Raw genomic sequence first — 15,600 nt, forward strand, 5'->3', positions numbered from 1 at the left:
CCATCTGTTAAATCTGAACTTTTACTGAAGCTTGGTCTGTGTACCTATTCAGTACGAGGAAAGGCAGTTATCCTTATTTTCAATTTAGTTGGCTCTTAAATTTGATTCTCACGTGATTTTGACATATATATATATATATATATTGTTAGCCATCCTCTATGATGTGTTTTCTTTTAATTAGATTTTACATTCTTCTCGAGATTTGTAAGTTTTGCCTCCATAGATATATATATATATATATATATATATCCTTGTGAGGAAATGCGGTATGCTATTATTGCATTGGTTGTAGTATGTCTATGTTGTTATTTATATTTCAGAAGTTTATTTTATTTACTAAATTTCCCATAGACGTTAACTTTCAAATATTTATAATAGAGATTTCAGAAATTATTATTTATTAATTTCGAAGTGACGGGTGTCACACATATATCCTTGGTGAACAACAAAACAAGCCAACCCAAAACCATGAAATACTGAAAGACAATCAACTCAACTTGAAAACCAAGGATAATGGAAAGACGGTGGAGAACAAACTTCACTCAAGTTTGTTTTTTTGTAGCTGCTGAACTTCAAATGCGATTCTTCGTAACGTTGGGTGAGATACGCCGAACATTTGATCGCTGGATATCTATTCATTAAACACAGCCATAAAGATATTTAATGCAGTATGGATGACCATAGTTCTGAATATAAAACAAGGTTAAACCCTTACTTGGAAGATTGTTTTCGGACTGGCAAGTTGGAAGACACTCTATTATGCAGTCGTGATTCGGTTCCACGAAAAATGGAATCTATGACGGTAAACATTATAACTAATGTAAAGTGACAACACTGACAAGAACATTAATGTAGAGTCGAAATTAGTAAAGACTTACTGAATATCGACTCTGTCCATTTAAAATAACCCGGTGCAATGTTGATCTTTATCGTAAAAAAAAAATAAAGGCTCGTGAAACAATGTCAGCTAGAAAATTTACTTGCAAATTAAAGACTGACATAATGAGAAGCCCAAGTGTATCAAGTATGCCTAAGAGAAATATATTACCTGAAAAACCGTTGCTCCAACGCTCCATCATATCACCAAGATTCACAACAATTGCTCTGTAGAGAAAAATTAAACCATATGTCCACCAAAACTGTTAACTAGGGAATTATAATTTTACGAAGGATTGGTGTAGCGGAAAACTAAATTCTCATGTTGTACCCTTCAATCGACGGCACATATTCCCACTTTTGAAGCTTAGCGTTCCTATCCTTGCATATCTGTCAAGGTATATACTATGCTTCCAAAGTATATGCATAAATAATAGAATGTGATTTTGAAAAACAATTATGCGTAAATCAATACCTGGAGTCCCATTACACCATCTGTTGCTAAGAGTGTAATCATCCCATAATCGGAATGTGCTCCAGTTCCATATATTCCTTTTGAGGGATCCGATATTCCTAAGAATAAACATATATGGTTGGCATATATACAATGCTTAGAAAAATTTGGAGTAATTTTCTTCCAAATTATCACCTTCATAGTGCAGCAGCGTAAAGTTGAAATAGGCTTCCCAAGCATCTCAGGGCTATCAAGTAATCTGCATCCAAGTCAAGCGACAATGCCAATAGTTTTTGCAATAGCCTTACAAACCCTCCTGATACAGAAGATGAACATTCAGCAAACCCCATGGAACCAAAATTTTAACTCTATAGATGGAAGGATCAAACGCAACACTTAAATCACAATGTGAAAAAACAACAAATGAGAATTACAATGCTTCTTGATGGTATTCCTCCATTGTCTCTCGCCACCCAGGCAAAACATCTGCCGAAAAGAAATAAGTTCCATTAAAGGAAATGCACTAACTTTTGTATGCATTGCACTAAAGTTTTTGAAAAGCTATGTATATACAAGAAAATGAAAAGTATAAAAGCAGGAAGAGAATATCTTATAAAACAGAGCAACAGAGTCTATTTTTGTTCGACTATACCATTTCAAATCATAATACTCAATAACTAATAATAAAACTGAACTCACTAACCAGGATTAGGCCAAGTGTTGAGGCCATAGAATGGCCGATCCCACTGAGGATCATCTCTGGGAACTTCGGATCCATGTAGTAACCTTCTTTGTGATCCCCTAAAACCAAAAAAAAAAAAAGACATGATTGGAGAGCACTTACGAAAATTTTTTGAAGTGAAAACTGGTTACACATACCTTGGACTTGATTCTCAGGATCAGGGATTTGATCATACAAAGGTGTATAGCCACGATGCTTTTCGTTTTTCAACACTTTCATCTTCTCCTCCGAGGAAGAGCAAAGAACTTTTTGCTCTGCTCGAAAGCCTTGTCCGTGACTTCTTTGCTTATTCCGTGGTTTATAACGTAGAAAAATCCACTATCCAGACATGCCTGAAACAAGAACTCCCCAAATAAAATCATTGGTTTCTTAAAAATAAAAAAGTAGTAACAAAAATAATGGATGTACACCTTCTTGAGCAAAGAGCTGATTGGTGAAGATCAGAGTTTGCAGATCAATGCAAGTAAGCAATGATTCCTGGATAATCGAATCCTCCACCTGATTTTTAGTCTGCATTTCGCTCATTTCTTTGTTTGAGTTATTGACTAAAATGTCTTTTGCGTTGCGTCCTTTTTCATGATCGAGTGGGTAGCTATATAATCTACATTATAATAGGGCATTTGCATCACTCCGGATGCGACACGTCTTTATTTATGAAGATCTAACAACAACATTTATACCACTGAGTTAAAGATTCTTTGTACATTGATGGCTGAAACATATATATTTATGAAGGTCAAAACCTTTGTTTCTCTTCACAGTTTTCTATGTAAACCCACACTTATTTATTTTATCTAATGATTTAATAAAAAATACTTGATAACTCACGTTTTGAAATGATATTCGTTAAAAAAAAGCCCAATAAACCTCTTTGTCTGTAAGCGTTCTCTTCAATGGAAGTTTAGGGCTTTCAATTTTTAATCATCGGTTCATGACTCATCTAAGAAACACAGATTGGCTCTTTGAGTTTTCATGAATCAGTTTTCTTCTTTAGTCTCTACATCTTCCCATCTTAATAAATTCATCATAGGTCTTTTATTTTGCCTGATAAATCATGATTGTGTGGTTTTAATTTTCTCTTTGGATCCTTAGCTTGCACCCTTTGATCTAACCAGAAGAAGAAGAAGACATTTGTCGTTCATGATGCCATCGAGGACTCAGCTGAGTCACACGAGACATACTATCTGTTGCCTGATTGTTCAAGAAGAGTTTATGTGCTTTGAACATATTTGTTTCTTTTCATCATTTGCTTTGTTTAATATTTTTCCTGCAAATAATGATGGCTTTGACAGTTCATTCACGGAGCCAAGAAGTAAAAGAAGAAGAAGCCAGTGAGTGTTTGAATTTTCTGTCTTCTTGAGTTTTTTTTTTTCATTCATTAAACTTGGATTTTGAAGATTATGTGCCTCACATTCTTTTTATTTTGATGGTTGTTAGGTTGAATGAGATCATTGAATAAAGAAAATGTCGATGCTCCTGAAGATTTGGAGGGTACTTTATATTTCTTTCTTCTCTGATATTCTAGCGACATAAATTTGAACCTTACAGAGGGTATATTGCAGAGCATCATAATGATGAAGAAGAGGTGGAGGAATTGATCTGCACCAGCAACGTTACCCGTGGGAGGGAAGTGACATGGATTACTTATACGACGAGGTAAGCATTCATTAGATGGTTTGTGGTCCATCTTTGAGAGCCGTCGATTGTAAGTGTCTATCGTTTTGAAGTTTGTACGACACTAAGATGTAAAGAATTACTAATCACGATTACCTTACTAGCAGAGTTCTTTTGCACAACTATTGTCAATGGAATTACACACTGGAAATTGATGGTGCTATTTTCATGTTCCAAATGCTAACGCAAGCTCCAATGTTGATTCTCAGCTTTAACATGCCAAAATCACAAATACAGTGGATGTTGTAAGGTAATTCAGTAGGCACAAATGTTCAGTTGAAAAAATTCTTAATTGTATTTATGCATCAAACTTATCATCCGTAACATAATAATATGATTTTTCTGTGCTAGGAACCATTTGTAAATAAATGTCTCGGATGTATATGACTGCTTAGTTTTGTTGCTTTTGACAGTGAAATCACTAAGCTTGCAATGTGTCAGGACAGCAAAAGCATCTCAGCTGATGGTTAGCTTTACAATTTCGTTGGTTTCTTTTTCCTATTATGTTGGATGGATTATTTTAGCTAACAAATATTGCAACAGAGCGCTGACAATAATTCTAATAGATTTATATATACATGTAGAATTGGAAGTTTGGTGAGAACAGGAACAAGTACTTCTGTCACGCTATTGGACAGTTATACACCATTTCAAGAGAATTGATTTCTTATATTTCCCATAATCAGTAAGATTTTAACTGTTATGTCTACTTTGCGTTCATACATCATTCTCCATCTAACTTCTCGGTGCTACTATTAATGATCAAGTCATTTTCTGCACAAATAGGCAAGTGTGGATGTTACGTTGGGTGTTTGGTTTATTGGGCTTGGCTATACAAAGTCTATTATGACTCTAAAATTTTTACATCATTTAACATTGATTCTGGTTCTTGGGAGAATTGCAGATTGTGAATGAAAGACACAAGCAGGAACATATGTGTAGCTGCGTTCGACTCGACATGTAGGTATCTGCAGATCCGCTGATCCCATTGTGGAGGTAACATGCAATGTGTTGACCTGGAAATCATTATTTGGAAGCTACATTTCGAGGTATTTCCTCAACATATAAATAGACCATAAACAGAGTTTGATATTTATAATACTCAGTGATCATGGAGTCTACAGAAAACAGTCATTTTGCATATTCTATATGGAACCAAGAGATATGTGTTTTTGTTTGATGATTGTATTATGATAGCTACTAACATAGGAGATGACTAGAGAAAGATAATGAGTATGAAACTCTTATATGGGTAGCTTTTTAAACACATTTGGGTTTATTAACAGTTGTGACAAGCAATTATGTTTATAGTAAAGGAACCCGCCGCATCGTCAATAACAAATGCGCCTGTTTTTTTGTTGTTTGGGATTGAAATAGCTTTGAGTTTTCTAAATCAATATAATTGATTTGACTAAACTATCTGGATGACAAAAAGAAAGATTGCAAGTTTAATAACTTATACTTTAGACTTTAATTTCAGCTAAATTATAATGAATCTTTTATCCATATTATCTTAGTTAATTTCAACTAAATTATAATCAGTCTTTTATCCATATTATAATTAGGATTATTAGAATAATAACAGTTTCAACAATATTTAATGTGATTTAATAAACAAAAGAACATGTAGGGTTTTTAGGAATTAAAGAGATGGGAGACAATAGTTAATGAATATTAAAAAATACGAAACAGATGATGAAAATGATTCGAGCAAATTAGTGACAACACAGAGGTAAGCGAGATAAAAATATCAATCAATAAGAATAAAGAAGAATGAGCAGAGTTAAGTTATTACACAAGCCAAAACGACAAATCAAACAACAGGACGTGAAAACAAATGTAAACAAGACAAGAAGAGATGACGAAGATAAAATGCATTGAAAAACTGAATGCTAGATTAGTAAGCAAAAAACAAAAAGATTAAAGCAAAAACTCCGCGTCAAGGCGCGGATAACGATCCCTTGCATGATATGCAAACAAAGTTATAATAATATTAACTAAATAAAAGATGATTTTAATAAGGCAATAAATTGCTGTTTTCTTGAACAATGAAAAGATGACTCATACCACTAATATTAAAATTAAATCAATATTTTGTCGACATTTAAGAAAAACTTTTGTCTTCTTTCTAGATCTCGTTTGATCTTCCCTGCTAACTCTGATAATCAAGTTTATCTCTGCAGCCATAAGTACTTCATAGTTTTTTATTCAACCATTTTCAGTGTAGCATTTTATAACACGCATAATGCAATCTCATTTCTATAAAAAAAAGCCTTCTTATTTTCTTTATTTTTAGAAACTATCCAATCTAACGGGAAAATGGATTTTTTATTCTTCAAATATCTGCAATCGGCACTTTTAATATTGAATATACAGCTGATCTGAGTTTCTGTTGTTTATTTAGACCAATTGAAGTCGAGTTCTTCTGATGGTAGAATCAGGAACCTAGGGAGAGTGAAAACTACATTGCCTTATACCAGCACCTAAAGCATATGTTAGACCTCTCTCTTGGCCCAAGAGTAGATTATGTGCCTTATGCTAATGCCCCGTTGAAGGCTATTCAGAAATGGATTTAGTATGAGATGGACGTTTTTAGATTCCTTGGTGGTGGAACTCATTTCCCTTAAGGTTGTAGGACTGCTTTGGACAATGTTTGTGAGGTATGTTTGCTTCTGTTTATAATGGATGCATACAACAGCTACAGTAGCTATACTTCTTACTACAGATATTAAACATTATGAATCAATGTATTTCACATTACATGAGCGAAACGTAATAATTAGTAGTTCTAAAACCAAACCGATAAAAAGAAATAAGAATACTTATCGAATGGTACATATAGTTAAATGGGCCTAACCGAATGTAATTTTTACAAATATACCAGATAGATACGAGTCACGCAAAAAAATATATACACCTAGCTTGCAACTTATACTATATCCAAATAAAGAATACTTATCAGAGCAGTCGTCAACTAGTATCTTATTAATTATAGTCATTTTCAAGTTCAACACATAATATATACTAAGTACGAAAAAACATAAAATCTCTAAATTTGATCATTATATATTATTTATTTCAGTCAATGCTTTATTGAGTTTTGAAATATAAATTTATATATATATTATTTATTTAGTTTATATTTTACTCTTAATTAGATACTTATGCCGTGGTTATGGAAGTTTTTATCATATAATAACTAATGAGGTGCATCTAATATCTAGATATATTTGTAGTTATTGAATCAGATGTATAAGGAAACTCCAACTAAAAAGAAGATTAACTATGGGTTGTATTCATTAACAATATTGTAAGCAAAGATAAAAAATTACCATACAAATATCTTCACCATCAATGCATCGTTGATTGGTTTATATCAAATTTAAGTTGTCCAACATGTCAAGCTACGATATTTTAATATTATTGTTTACGGTTTACACAACTAATAATTAACCCCAATAATAACCGACCTTATAATAAATTTACAAATAAATATTTACTTAATCTATATTACAAGTTCGTCTCTTTCCTCACGATACTTTTAGATTCATCCAGCTCCAGAAAATTACTAAAAATGAGTGATGTCACCATGAAAAAAAAATACTTATCAATACGTCATGAGATATATTTAGTCTTCAAATACAATAACACTAAGTGTTTTGCCCGCACATGCGGCATAATCTTATTATGAATACTTATTAGTTTATGTTTTATTAATCTAAATCCGCATAATAATTATTATTTATATTTTCAAACTTTTAAATCAACATCGAAGTATTTATATTGTCAAATATTTTTCATCAAAATATATACTTATGATTGTGTTAATTATTTTGAAATACTCATCTCTTAGAAATAGTTTAGAAAATATCTTTATATAATTTTTTTTTTGCTTGAGTAATATAATTATAAATTGTTTTTTATCTTAATTTTTTGGTAATTTTATTATATTATTTTATAATAAATTTTTTAATATTTAAAATAACATATAATTTAAATTATTAAAATAAAATTCGGTAAGGGCATTGTTTAATTAATTTAATGAATCAATTAGAACTAATAATAAATCAATAACCTAGCTAAAAGTCTAAACATAATAAAAATATCACAATACAAAAACTAACTAAATATTTTAATATAGCATATGAATTTAATATTATTAAAATGAAATTTTTTTTATATAAGGTTCTTTTTTTTGTCGATAACATTACAGACTCATGTTGACTCTGTAACCCACTAAGAGATGTTGACCCATGTGAACGACGAAAGACGTTTATATATATGGTTCATTAAGGGTATTTTTTAAAAATAATAAATAGCGACTCAATAAAAACTAATAATAAATCAATGATTTAGCTAAAACTTAATAAAAACATGACAAAACAAAATTACCTAAAATTATGGAAAGATGACAATCAAAAAATTCACTTCTCAAATAATAGTATAGATATACAAATTTAACTATATGTATATTTTAAAATATAACAATTTATATTTAATATTTACTCTAACTATTTACATAATTTTCAAAGTATCTTCCCGGGCCGGCCCTAGTATCTTATATGTTTGTGTTAAAACTTCCATTCTCATTCCGAGTAAATATTTGTATATTGGTTTTTATCTAACATGAAATCCTTTTAACTAAATTTTTTTTAAGGGATTGTTTGCTCCTACTTTAAAACTTATATGGAGCATAACAAAAGTGAATTTTTTTCTTCAAGTATTTGCAGTCCCCTATTTAATACTCAAGTATTGTTTATGTATATTTTATTTATTCTCCAACTAAATGTTGACTCCACAATTAGGATTAGAAAAGTCGACATAAAAATAATTCATTTGTTAATGGTGGATTATTTTGTTCACAATTTTGCACAGTTAACTGTTAGTATGACGATAATTATGCGAAAAACATATTTGAATATTAAAAACCCAATTACAAATAATTTGAGAATCAAAAGCCTATTTTCCCCAATCTAACTCTTATTATGAGTTATTTACTGATCTAACTCTCGGCTATACATTAGCGTGGTTTAAGACAGATTAACCATCCATGTTATCAGTTATTACGAATCTGTCATTTCATTTAGTTACATCAATACCATTAAAAGGACCATTCTCAAATTATGACTTTAATGAAAATTATATTTTTGTCAAAAATACCCTTATTTTTACAAGAAAATAAAAATTCATTAACTGCATTAAGTATTTTGGTTTTGGGCTTACTAATACAGCTAAATAGATCTATAAATAAGGGTCCATATATACTTATAAGATATGTTAACTTTAAATTTAATATAAATATTCTAAGTATAAATATAAGACATACATATATTATGAACCATATATAAATTAACAAAACACAAAAAAATAATGTTTTCTTAAATCTATGAATTAATATTCAAATATATCATTAAATATTATGCAAATTTTCAATACAACCAAAACCCTATATCCTACAACTGTATATTATATACATATTTGAATATCATTTTTTCGTGTATAATATTATTTAACAATCGAAAATGAGTATTACACACAAATTAAATAAATATATTTACTATGGCATTTTGTACATAATATATGGCAATTACGAGTGTTTAAGAATATTTTAAAATTTATCTTAAAATCAATTTTCAAATCTAAAAATAAAATACAAACTTATATATGTTATTAATAACGAAAATAAACTAATATTGTCATATCAATAAAATTTATATTATCATTTTTTATTTAGATAACATAATAAAAATTTCATCGAAGTCTAAAGAATCAAAAATTTATGTAATAATAAAAAAAAACATGAGTAATTTAATCAATTTTTAAAAATATAAGCAGATATTTTGTGCGTGTTTATCATATCAATGGTACATATCGCGGTTAATTGCAATTTTTGAAGTTTTACTGGTTCTATCAGATTTCTAATTAACAAATTTTTCATTAAATCTGAACCGGATTATGTACATGTGTCGTGTCACCCGGTTCAACCAAGAATCTAGGTCGGATATGAAAACAATTCCTAAACTCAAACATTATTATAGAATAAAACAATGATAAAACCTAAAACTCATTTGTTATGATTCGAATATGGATGCATAAATTTGTAGCATAATTAATAAAACATTCCACAACACTCTAGATAAAAACGATAATTAGGAGTTCTATAAATAAATCCAATAATAATTAGTCATATATACCCCCTTTTTTGTGTGCACCATATACCTCTTCAAGTATCTCTTTTTCTGAAATTTCATTAACTCCTATCATGTTAGTGTTCTCGTCCCTACATTTCAATCTCCTAACTATCGTCTATCTCTTTTTCATCCAGGCATCAATTAATTTAACTCTATAATCTTCATCTAACTCACCGTGTCTTCACCTCTTTCACTATTCACCAAAAATATTCTTTACTTTGATTCCATCGACACCATAATCATAGTCTCACCATCTCCCAAAATACTACCAATTTCAATTTTGAATCACGATCCACCTTCAATTTCAAATTTTAATAGCAATTATGCGTTGTGGTCTTGTTCCGATGTGGTGGGGTGACTTGTCGGCCTTGGCGAGTTTGTCAACATCACTCATACGGTGGTTGAATAAGTGTTTGTGAAGTTGTTTGTTGATGTAGATAACATATATGTTAGTAAGTATTTTATTAGTGACCCGATATAATTTATGCTTTAGCGGATTCTCAATTTTTTATCGTTGTTTAAGATACATGTCTTTTTATTTGTTAAAAAATATTTTTCATTAGCAGATACATGGTTTCTTATCGATACATATAGGTTGTTAGCTGTTACAATTAAGTTGCTGCTAACTGATAAATGATTGATAAGATATTATAAGTTAGTTTTCATTTACATGGTTTAGTGATCGATACATGGTTTTCTAAAGAAAAATGATATTTTTGTTTGATACAAAGTTTGTTAGTTGGTGCATGTTATGATACGAGATTTCTTAGCTTATATTGATTTAATACCAAATAATGAATATTAACAAGTATGTATAGTATTGATTAGATTTTTGTTAGTAGTCTCACAATTGTTACATATTCTTAAAGAATCGTTATTGGTTCCATATCCAGATAACATGACTATTAAGTATTAACCGGTAACAGTTAACTTTTATTCTTAGTATGTTAATATATCATTGTCAGCTGACAAAGATGAGATTAAGAGGATATGGTGGAGAAGGATTTTAAGAGTTGCTATCGACGTTGATGAGAATGAGAAAAGTCATCGTCACAGTGAATTTGGAGGAATAAAAACATAAGCTTCAGGGAGATGTGAGCACTGAACTTCTGTGAGAGAAGAAAAATGTATAAATTAATTTACATAAACAAAGAATCGGATGAGAATGGGGAAAATAAATAGATCAGAGGGATAGAAAGATATACTGACAGTTTTGGATTTTGGGAGGAAAACTAAACAACTTGCCGTAATGTCCCATCAGTACAAATCCGGGCAACTTCGTATATAATATAGCTAAATGTCTAGATAATCTAGAAGGAAAATAAAACAAGAATTTTGTGAATTAACACACTACTCAGCGACATTTGAAGTATTAATTTACTTACCTTTTTTGTCTATACCTGAACTGTGTTGAATTTGTTGATAGAAGCCTGTTTTTATAATTGGTGTTTTTGTCACAGATCTTGTTACCTTTATCCCACGCCGATCACGTGGAAAGAAGATTCATAACAGTTTACCTACCGAATATATGCAAACACGTTTTCATAGGATGAAAATCTATTTATCTTCTCTATGAAAGGAGAGAAAATGCATCTTAGAGAAGATAAATAGATTTTCATGTATAATACAGGAAAAACAACGTAGAAGAGAATTCCAGTCTCATTCCTCTCGCATACACAAACCCGTTCAACATTTATAACTATAAGCATATATGAGTTATGATATACAGACAAAATTCCTCACCCGATCCTATACATACTTCATGAATCGCACTCAAACGACTAGTCTCTTAACTTATGCATTAGAGAACATTTGATAGCTAGTGATTGAAATGTATTTAAATTGTTATAAATTACACCTATTTGACCAATAGTATTTGAAATAAATAAAATTATTTATAAATTTAATACAGTTTTACAATTAATCTTCATCTAAAATAAAGTATAATTTGCATTGAATATCTAGAGTGAAATTTTTATGCAACAAGATTTTTTTTTTTTTTAAACAACATTTATTACGAACAAAAGAAGTAAAGACAAGCGTAATATCGACTCTCACCATTTAAAAGAACCCTGGTACGTGAAATGGGGATCTTCATTCTTTAATCTTTATAGTAAAAAACCTTGTGAGATAACATCAGCTAGAAATTTTCTTTGAGATTACAAAAAAATCTCTTTTATATTATAAAAAAAATATTTGTAAGAATATGGTCACACCCTAATTGACATGTGACAGTGTCAGAATCATTAAAAAATCAGAATGATGACGTGACAGTCTCACAATCATTTAAAAATTAATGTGTTCACACACTAATTTTCTTAATTCCATCGCATATAATTTAATGTGTTTACACACTAAATTTTTTTTAATCACTCATTTTTAGTTTATGTATTTTAACCTTTGTATTGGTAAATTAAAGTTCTCTCCATGCACCTACTGAAAGAAAAAAAATTACAAATCATTAAAATTCACACCAACTAAATGCTGGAATGAGAATATTTTTAGAAACTGAAAGTTTCGTACCTTGTTGAACTTGGCTATAGTTGAGGCTTTTGTACACGAAAACAACAAATAATTGTAATTGGTTATCAATTAAGGAAACTGAGGTGAAAAACACCACAGAAAAATTCAGATCTTTAGTTTGGCCAAGTATTACCCTTCTGTACAGAGTTTTTCATATCAAATCAAGATAAGAAACATAATCATTGCTAGAAAATAAAAAAATCAGAAAAGATTTAAAAGAAAATAAAATTCACGAAATCGATTGAAAAACAAAATTCAGGTGCCTAGTGAAGAGATCATATTAATTTACGCAACATGATCCCTTTTCGCTCAGTTGTATATCATGTTTTTATTATATTTACCAGGAATTTATTAATAAGAGTACAACGTTATTGGTTTCGACTACGTCAATTTTGTAACATGCTCAAAGATTTTACACGACGCCCAACCATTTTATTGGTATCTTAATGTATGGTCCAACAATTATGTATGTAAAATAAGCCCAAAATATTTGTTTTACATTATTTTATTTTGCTTATATTAGTAGAAGAAAATAAATATGGATAAAAAATATGGATCCGAAGAATCGAACCGAACTTGATTTGAAAGTAATACTAAAACAAACTCAAACTGATAAAGTAATCCCCTGGATCAAAAATTTTAATATCTGGATAACCAGAACCGAATCCGATCTGAAATATTTTAGATCCCAAAATATCTAAATCACAATTAATCTACTTAAAATATTTTATTTTATATCTATTAGATATTTAAAATATGAAAATACCAAAACATAGCAAAGTAGTCACAAGTAATATCTACAATAAAAAAAAATGTTCAAAATATGAAAATATCTATTTTTCTCCATCCAATATTTAATTGTGACTATTTTTGTAAGTTTAAAAAATTAGTCTTACATTATTCAAATTTTATGTTTTATAATATTTTTATTTTCGGATTTTGAGGACTTAAGTATCTTTGGATTTTTGTTACATAATTAAAATGGGTACCCGAACTCGAATCCTACCGAACCCACAAAGATTCGAACCAAATACAAACCTTCAACTGAAATTTGTAAATATCCAAATCAAATTTAAATTTCTAACTCTCAAATCCGAATCCGAATAGATCAACTAAATCTGAACGGATATCTGAATGCCCATCCCTAAAATAAAAGAAGCTAACGACCATCTCTTAGTACAACATAAAATAAATAATCTAATCAACTATTTTACTACGTGCACGGCGCGGATCACTATCTAGTATGAGATATATAAAATAAGCCTAAGTATGCTGAGAAGGTCATCATTCCCGTATCAGAATGTGCTCCAATTCAATGTTGTCTTTTTGAGGGATCCAATTTTCTAAGAAATGAAAATAACATTGAGGTTGGCAAATATACATAGCCTAGAAAATGTTTTAGTGATTGTAAGAGGTATGGTGAATCTAATTTTGGTCGGCTGGATAAGAAAACAAACTCGATTATAGGTTATTTCAAAAAAGGCGTTTTGATGAGCTGATGAGGAAAGATTATAGAGTGTGTGAGCACAAGGGGAAGTAACCCGACACTCGTCGGAGTGTGCCGAAAAATACAGTCGTGAGAAAGAGTAAGACTAAATAAAATCCAATCCTATTTTCTAAGGTCAGTCTCCGTGTTCATGTCTTGATCATCCCTTTGGTCTCTCTTTCCCTCCTTTTATACATGAACTCCTCTCTTTCTCCAATCGGTTTAACTTAATGATCTGGGCCGATCTTGACAGACCGAACTTAGCGGGCCGAGGCTTCAGGCCATTTAGCATGCAAACTCGTGGCGCTGAGTAGTGCTGATTTAAGCCGACTTCGTGGGCTGGGTTCTTTTTTGATGGGCCTGTGTTAGAGATAGAATCCTATCCAACAGATATGAACTTGTGATCCACTAGACAAAATTCCTCACCCAAAACCTTACATATTTCATGAATCACTATTCTCATTAATCATATCTGATTTAAGTATAAGCAAACTCCACTAGAGAAACCATTTTTCTTCGACATTGGTATTAACGTCATCCTCTAATGCGTAAGTAAGAATTACGCCCGGCTCAACTCATGGAAGCCTAGAACGCTCCCGCTTGAGATAGTTCTTTACCTCCCGAGGAATTTATATCATGTGTTTTCGCCAGCTATTCCATTCAAAAGCATACATCATGGCTATGCATACCCTTAAAACAAACATGCAAAAATATTTTGCTTCAAAAAAAACTGATGCTAGAAGGTGAAGAGAAGAGAGTCTCTCATCTGAAGAAAATATAAGAAAAAAATCGAAAGATGTACATAATGAGCACAAAGAAAAACGGCTGACTCACAACATACAACCAAGTCCCATGAGGAAAAAATCTCTAGACGAAAACAAAATCTTGATGAATGGGAAACTGGTGATCATCTCAAGAGTTGATAGTCTCAACTGGGGAAAATAGGGATAGAGATTGTCTCCCTTGAAGGTTCTACAGTTTTGAAAATAATCCAGCCACTAAATTCTCCGACAGGATCTGCGGATTCATGCCTCCCTCAGCCACCATCCGGTGCTACCAACGTTCCTGACCACTTCAAAGACATATGGGTGTAGAGAGCATGTTGTGAGGATCACATAGAAGAGTATATATACCTACAAGAAAATGGCCTTTCTTAGCGTAAGGAAACAGCTATTAAATGTCTTTGTTAGCGTTATTGAAACCGCTATGTCTGCCCGAGCTATAATAGGTCCCCCCCCTATATTATAGCATTGTTTGATATGCTATCGTAGTTTTACAATATGATAGCTTTTTTTATGGATTGCTATTACTGAGTGATATTTATAATAGCATGGACTAGATGCTATATATTCATAACGATAGCAAAGTTTACAAGTTATTATATATATTTTTATGGCAAATTCACCATTGTGGTTTGCAATTGATAGCAATTTTGTAATGCTATATTTTCGATATCGTCAAGTAATTTTGTGTCATAGTAATTGTTTGTTATTTAGCTGTAACCTGTTTCCTATTCGAGGAAATCTCATACCTGCCACATTCCTTGATTGCAGACCAGTTTTCAATACACAGTCTTAATCCGAACACAACAAGTTAGTCTAAACATAACCCAGACACAATTCCTCAATCCAACGAGAACACAATACATCACAAA

General features: G+C 30.9%; 1 pseudogene; it reads right to left on the minus strand.

Annotated features, from left to right (window-relative positions):
• Positions 1–479: 479 nt before the first annotated feature.
• LOC125601251 lies at positions 480–2,588 on the minus strand (annotated as a pseudogene).
• Positions 2,589–15,600: the final 13,012 nt, after the last annotated feature.

Source organism: Brassica napus, unplaced genomic scaffold, assembly GCF_020379485.1.
Source record: "Brassica napus cultivar Da-Ae unplaced genomic scaffold, Da-Ae ScsIHWf_2492;HRSCAF=3219, whole genome shotgun sequence".
In the NCBI taxonomy this organism is placed as follows: domain Eukaryota; kingdom Viridiplantae; phylum Streptophyta; class Magnoliopsida; order Brassicales; family Brassicaceae; genus Brassica; species Brassica napus.